The sequence below is a fragment of the Salmo trutta genome, chromosome 2, assembly GCF_901001165.1.
Source record: "Salmo trutta chromosome 2, fSalTru1.1, whole genome shotgun sequence".
Classification (NCBI taxonomy): Eukaryota; Metazoa; Chordata; class Actinopteri; order Salmoniformes; family Salmonidae; genus Salmo; species Salmo trutta.
In genome coordinates, this window is record NC_042958.1 from 16,916,108 (window position 1) to 16,922,767 (window position 6,660).

Here is a 6,660-nt window from a genome sequence, read left to right on the forward strand (position 1 = left end):
CTCCAATGCAACAGGAAGAACAATGTTTGGGAGTCCCATGAAAACACAAGGGGATTGGCCCAACAGCCCTCTGCATATGGTAACCACTACCTTACACTGAACAAAATGACTGGTTATGTTAGTGGAAAGAGAGAGAGAGAGAGAGAGAGAGAGAGAGAGAGAGAGAGAGAGAGAGAGAGAGAGAGAGAGAGAGAGAGAGAGAGAGAGAAAGAAAGAAAGAAAGAAAGAAAGAAAAAAAGAAAGAACGAAAGAAAGAAAAAAAGAAAGAAAGAAAGAGAAACAGAGATAGATACATAGAGAGTTTAGAAAAAAAGGATGTTACAAGGACAGAAACTTTATAAATTAAATCATGCCCCAGTTTCTTGCAGGGATGACCTCTTTTTGACAGAGTTGACTTGCATCAATCACAGCCACATGTTGTTGAGTAATGGATACATCAGGACACTTAATATTCGTCTTTCTGATTAGTTCTCTCTTCCAGAGAAAGAAGACCCTCTGAAACCTCTGGCCTGGTGCGGAGGTAAAGTTAGAACGCTCTATGCTCCATGTCACAATCATGGAGGAGAGGTTCTCTCTCTCTCTCTCTCTCTCTCTCTCTCTCTCTCTCTCTCTCTCTCTCTCTCTCTCTCTCTTTCTCGCTCTCTTTCTCGCTCTCTCTCTTTCACTTGAACTCTCTCTCTCGCTCTCTCTTGCTCTCTCTCTCTCTCTCTCTCTCTCTCTCTCTCTCTCTTTCTCGCTCTCTCTTGCTCTCTCTCGTTCTTCTGCTCGCATACTCTCTCTCTCTCTTACGCTCGCACTCTCTCTCGCTCTCTCTCGCTTTCTCTCTCTCTCTCGCTTTCTCTCTCTCTTTCCCTCTCTCGCTCTCTTTCGCTCTCTTTCGCTCTCTCTCTCTCTCTCTTTCGTTCTCATACCCTCACTCTCACTCTCTCTTGCTCTCTCTCTTTCTTCCGCTCACGTACTCTCTCTCTCTATCTCTGTCTCTCTCTCTCTCTATCTCTGTCTCTCTCTGTCTCTCTCTCTGTCTCTCTCTCCCCATAGATGTCATTCATATTGACATTATAATTGTATCAATTAAAGCAAATGATCTGTTATACATTTTGTGGTATAGATATAAGATAGCAGGGAATCCATTCAAAGATATCAAATTTGGCCATCAGTACACTCTCAAAAAGAGTATGATGCCTCTGTCTTCTGTCTCTGTTCTTGGTGGGGCAGTGCTGGGTTGAGAGGTATAGTTAGAGTCACAAGTAAATATCCCTCAGGTGGATTGTTCTTCACAATGATCAAAGGATAGAGGGATGTTTTATAATGACTGCACTCAGCTTTCTCTCTCTCTCTCAGAGTAGCAGTAGTTATTAGTGAGGTCTTAGTGACTTTAAATTGCATTAGCATGGTTAAGAGAGAGAGACACATCCCCCTGTGCTGTAGGAGAACTCTAGAGAGAGAGCCACATCCCCTGTGCTGTAGGAGAACTCTAGAGAGAGAGCCACATCCCCCTGTGCTGTAGGAGAACTCTAGAGAGAGAGCCACATCCCCTGTGCTGTAGGAGAACTCTAGAGAGAGAGCCACATCCCCTGTGCTGTAGGAGAACTCTAGAGAGAGAACCACATCCCCCTGTGCTGTAGGAGACCTCTAGAGAGAGAGCCACATCCCCTGTGCTGTAGGAGAACTCTAGAGAGAGAACCACATCCCCCTGTGCTGTAGGAGAACTCTAGAGAGAGAACCACATCCCCCTGTGCTGTAGGAGAACTCTAGAGAGAGAGCCACATCCCCTGTGCTGTAGGAGAACTCTAGAGAGAGAACCACATCCCCCGGTGCTGAAGGAGAACTCTAGAGAGAGAACCACATCCCCCTGTGCTGTAGGAGAACTCTGGAGAGAGAGCCACATCCCCTGTGCTGTAGGAGAACTCTAGAGAAAGAGAGCCACATCCCCCTGTGCTGTAGGATAACTCTAGAGAGAGAGCCACATCCCCTGTGCTGTAGGAGAACTCTAGAGAGAGAACCACATCCCCCTGTGCTGTAGGAGAACTCTAGAGAGAGAACCACATCCCCCTGTGCTGTAGGAGAACTCTAGAGAGAGAGCCACATCCCCTGTGCTGTAGGAGAACTCTAGAGAGAGATCCACATCCCCCTGTGCTGTAGGAGAACTCTAGAGAGAGAGCCACATCCCCTGTGCTGTAGGAGAACTCTAGAGAGAGAGCCACATTCCCTGTGCTGTAGGAGAACTCAAGAGAGAGAACCATATCCCCCTGTGCAGTAGGAGAACTCTAGAGAGAGAACCACATCCCCTGTGCTGTAGGAGAACTCTAGAGAGAGAGCCACATCCCCCTGTGCTGTAGGAGAACTCTAGAGAGAGAACCACATCCCCTGTGCTGTAGGAGAACTCTAGAGAGAGAACCACATCCACTGTGCTGTAGGAGAACTCTAGAGAGAGAGCCACATCCCCTGTGCTGTAGGAGAACTCTAGAGAGAGAGCCACATCCCCCTGTGCTGTAGGATAACTCTAGAGAGAGAGCCACATCCCCTGTGCTGTAGGATAACTCTAGAGAGAGAACCACATCCCCTGTGCTGTAGGATAACTCTAGAGAGAGAGCCACATCCCCTGTGCTGTAGGATAACTCTAGAGAGAGAGCCACATCCCCTGTGCTGTAGGATAACTCTAGAGAGAGAGCCACATCCCCTGTGCTGTAGGAGAACTCTAGAGAAAGAGCCATCTAGGGTTACAGGTATTGATTTTGTAACTGCTACATCAGAGGGTGTAATGCTTTCATAATTTCAAATAAACTGTCTGCTACAAACGACTAATGAGCCAAAGGAACTGAGGGACTGAACCAGGGATGGGGGTTGCTTTCTGAGTGTTGATACCTAACTCAACATTAGAAGGAGAAATTACCACACAATGTTCTGGAAGTGTTATAGAAGCATGCAAGGGTATAGAAGTCTATCAGAGATAATACAAACATTTTACTTAATTGCATAAAAAAAATCTAACCAAACAGTTGCAAGTTGAAAATTCAGTTTTCACTCTTTCAGAATGCTAGATTTGTTGTATTGAAGAAAATGTTAGTTCAAATGATGTAATACATACAATTTAGTGATCAGTTGCCATTTTTTGTTTACCATCTACATATCATCAATTAACCAAACTGATGAGCTATCATTTTCGAAAGAAGACAATGGTTATATTTACTGTGGTGTTACTTGGTGTGAAATTGCAGATTTGTCAAAACAAATGATCAGAAAAATTTAAAACAAAAACAGGAAGAAGATTATGGTTGTTTTGGATGATGCTTAAAGTCTGTTGGATGATGCTTAAAGTCTCTCTCTCTCTCTCTCTCTCTCTCTCTCTCTCTCTCTCACACACACTCTCTCTCTCTCTCTCCCTCTCGCTCTCCTTTTCTTTCTCTTTTTCTCTCTCTTTTTCTCTCTTCTCTCTCTCTCTCTCTCTCTCTCTCTCTCTCTCTCTCACACACTCTCTCTCTCTCTCCCTCTCGCTCTCTTTTTCTTTCTCTTGTTCTCTCTCTTTTTCTCTCTTCTCTCTCTCTTTCTTTCTCTCTCTCTCTCTCTCTCTCTCTCTCTCTCTCTCTCTCTCTCTCTTTCTCTCACACACTCTCTCTCTCCCTCTTGCTCTCTTTTTCTTTCTCTTTTTCTCTCTCTTTTTCTCTCTCTTTTTCTCTCTCTTTCTCTCTCTCTCTCTCTCTCTCTCCCTCCCTATCTCTCTCTCTATTTTCCCCTAACACCACAGACCGCAGGCTGCTGGAAGCAGCTTAGAAATCTCTTACATCTGGAGGAGCCATAATTCATGGGATTTGGCCTGACAGCCATGACAGCAGTGTGTGTGTGTGTGTGTGCGTCTCTCTCGCTCTCTCTTCGTCTGTATGTGTGTGAGAGAGGACGAGCAGAAGCGGGGGACACATCTGCTTTCTCGCGCTCTCTCTCGCTCTCTCTCTCTCTCTCTCGCTCTCTCTCTCTCTCTCTCTCTCAAGGCTCTCGCTCTCTCTCTCTCGCTCTTTCTCTGGCTCTTTCTAGCTTTCTCTCTCTCTCTCTCGCTCTCTCTCTGGCTCTCGCTCTCTCTCTCTCTTTCTCTCTCTCTCGCTCTCTCTCTCTCTCTCTCTCTCTCACTCCCTGTCTGTTGGCTCCTCCAGTCTCTTTCATGGCATGCCAGACACTCCCTGTGTAGGCCCTAAATATTACACAGACAGTAGCTATCGCTTCCAACACCAGATCCCACATTCCAGATTCCAGCAGTGAGCTATGTGTGTATTTGTATGTGTGTGTGTGTATCAGATTTCAACAGTCTTGCCTGCTAAGCTGTGCAGCACATGAGGACCCATTGTTCCAGAGATGGGGGTCATGTCTCTCTCTCTCCTTCCCTCTCTCTCCAGATATTCATGTGAAGATTTTTTCATGTTACATTAGATTTATGGGCCCAGCCGGCCCCGTGCAGTGAGAAAATATGATACCATCTACCAAGCTGATTGTTTTGGTGTGTTATGGGGTTGTGTGCTAAGTCTGTGTTTGTGTGGCTGTGTGTGTATGTGTGTGTGTTTGACAGGGATGAAGAGGGTGACATTTACAGGTAGGCCAGTGTACGTTATTGTAGTGGAGCCGATAGGTGTGTGGGGAAAGAGGGAGAAAAGAGAGAGAGAGAGAAAGAGGTATGATGCAGAGATGTAACGGATACTAACCTCTGGACACTAGCTTCTTGCATACATCCAGGAATGAATCGAGGTAAATTCTTTGGTTCATTTCTCTCAAGGACCCATTGTCAAACATCGGTATTATAATTGATACACTGTTGCGATTGTAGACACACCACCTGTGGTCTAACATACATCAGCAGGACTCAATGTTTTCTGCATCTTGTTATTTGTGACAAGGCCCTACTGATCTGATTAAAGGAGCATCGTCACATGCGTATTTCTGTGGCCATAGGCAGCTACTTGTTGTCTGTTTACAAATGTTTCTTTGAATTCTCTTTTCCCTTCATCCATTCCAGAACTGTCACCCAAATCAACGGTCGGCGTTCTCAAAGAGATTTTGCAGAATTCCGGATCAGAATATTGTAGGTAATGTCTGATGTCTGCCTCCTTTTGATGTGGAGCGAGGAGTGAATACACAAACGCAACGAGGGGATCTAGCAGTGAAAAGTGTGTGAGTGTGTTATATCATGTGAACATGACATTAGCCTTGTCGGGGGCAGAACTTCTCTCCCATCCTGGAGAGAAAAAGGGAAATGGATAGAAAGAAGAAAGGAAGGAGATAATAACAAATAAAGAAGGGAAACAGAAAGAATCTGTAATCCTGTGTTTGAGTGTTGAACGTTGTTTGTTACTGTTTGAATAAAGGTGTGCTCAATCCTTTTATGTAATAGCACTTTGTGTTAGTATTTGTCATGAGGGTTTTTTTTTTTACCGTACACTTTTATTGATGAATGACTACAGGAGAAAGTATATGAGCAATTAGAAATATGTAGCTAAATAATATTTTTAGACAATAACCACACAATTGTTACAAAATGTGTGAATTTGTACATATACATATTACATGTTTCTATATTGCTTTTTGGTCAAAATAAATGAAAAAACTAAATCAAACAAAGAAAATGATTATGTTTGTGTTTCTTATTTTTTACAACCGAGGGATTCCGACGGGATTCCAACGCTGTCGTTTTCGATATGTTCCATAATGACTCAAACAGATTTATACAACCACTTCTGTTTCTCATCCCTCATTTCCTCTGATCCCTCTCCTTCCCTCTTTCTCTCTGTTTCCCCCCCCCCCCTCTGAACAGCTGCTGGCTATAGCAGACACGTGAAAAGAAGGATGGAAAGGTATTTCCGAAGCTCAGACATTTGCTGCTACTGTCCTCTCTTTTCTGTCAGATCAGTACGCCTATATGACTTTAACATACAGACTACTAACACACACACACACACACACACACACACACACACACACACACACACACACACACACACACACACACACACACACACACACACACACGCAAACACACACACACACACACGCACACACACACACACACACACACACACACACACACACACACACACGCAAACACACACACACACACACACACACACACACACACGCAAACACACACACACACACACACACACACACACGCAAACACACACACACACACACATACACACACACATACACACACACACACACACACACGCAAACACACACCGGCTAACACACACACGCAGGCAGGCATCTCCTCTACTCTCTCCTCACCAGGAAATTAGCCTTGGCATTTCCCAAAAATATTCCTTCTAATAAAATGAGTTGGGTAAATAAATAAACCTGTGAAATATTTATGGCAGAGAGCTACATATAAGATCTGAAAGGGAATTCATCCAGAGGGACTTTAGCGCTTGTCTGCAATCTTAATATATACGCAGACCAGTGAGAATATATGAAGAAACTTCTCGAGACGTCTGTCATGAATATTCTATATCCAAGTCACAGACCTTACTTTGGTACAGGCACTTAGTACAGCTGCACAATGCACAACCTCAATGCAATAGAGCCTTACCAGTGCCTGTGATCATACTTTTACTGGACAAAAAGTCTGAGTACACATTTGTATCAATATGCAGGATTATATATACCATATAGTGAAGCAAA

General features: G+C 44.2%; 1 long non-coding RNA gene across 1 annotated transcript in view; it reads left to right on the forward strand.

The window, feature by feature from the left end:
- Positions 1 to 5,241, forward strand: part of LOC115152256 (uncharacterized) — a 37,692-nt gene extending 32,451 nt beyond the window's left edge. The window contains exon 2 of the long non-coding RNA XR_003867449.1: positions 5,000 to 5,241. This is a non-coding gene — a long non-coding RNA (uncharacterized LOC115152256). The remainder of the gene's footprint in view (positions 1 to 4,999) is intronic.
- Positions 5,242 to 6,660: the final 1,419 nt, after the last annotated feature.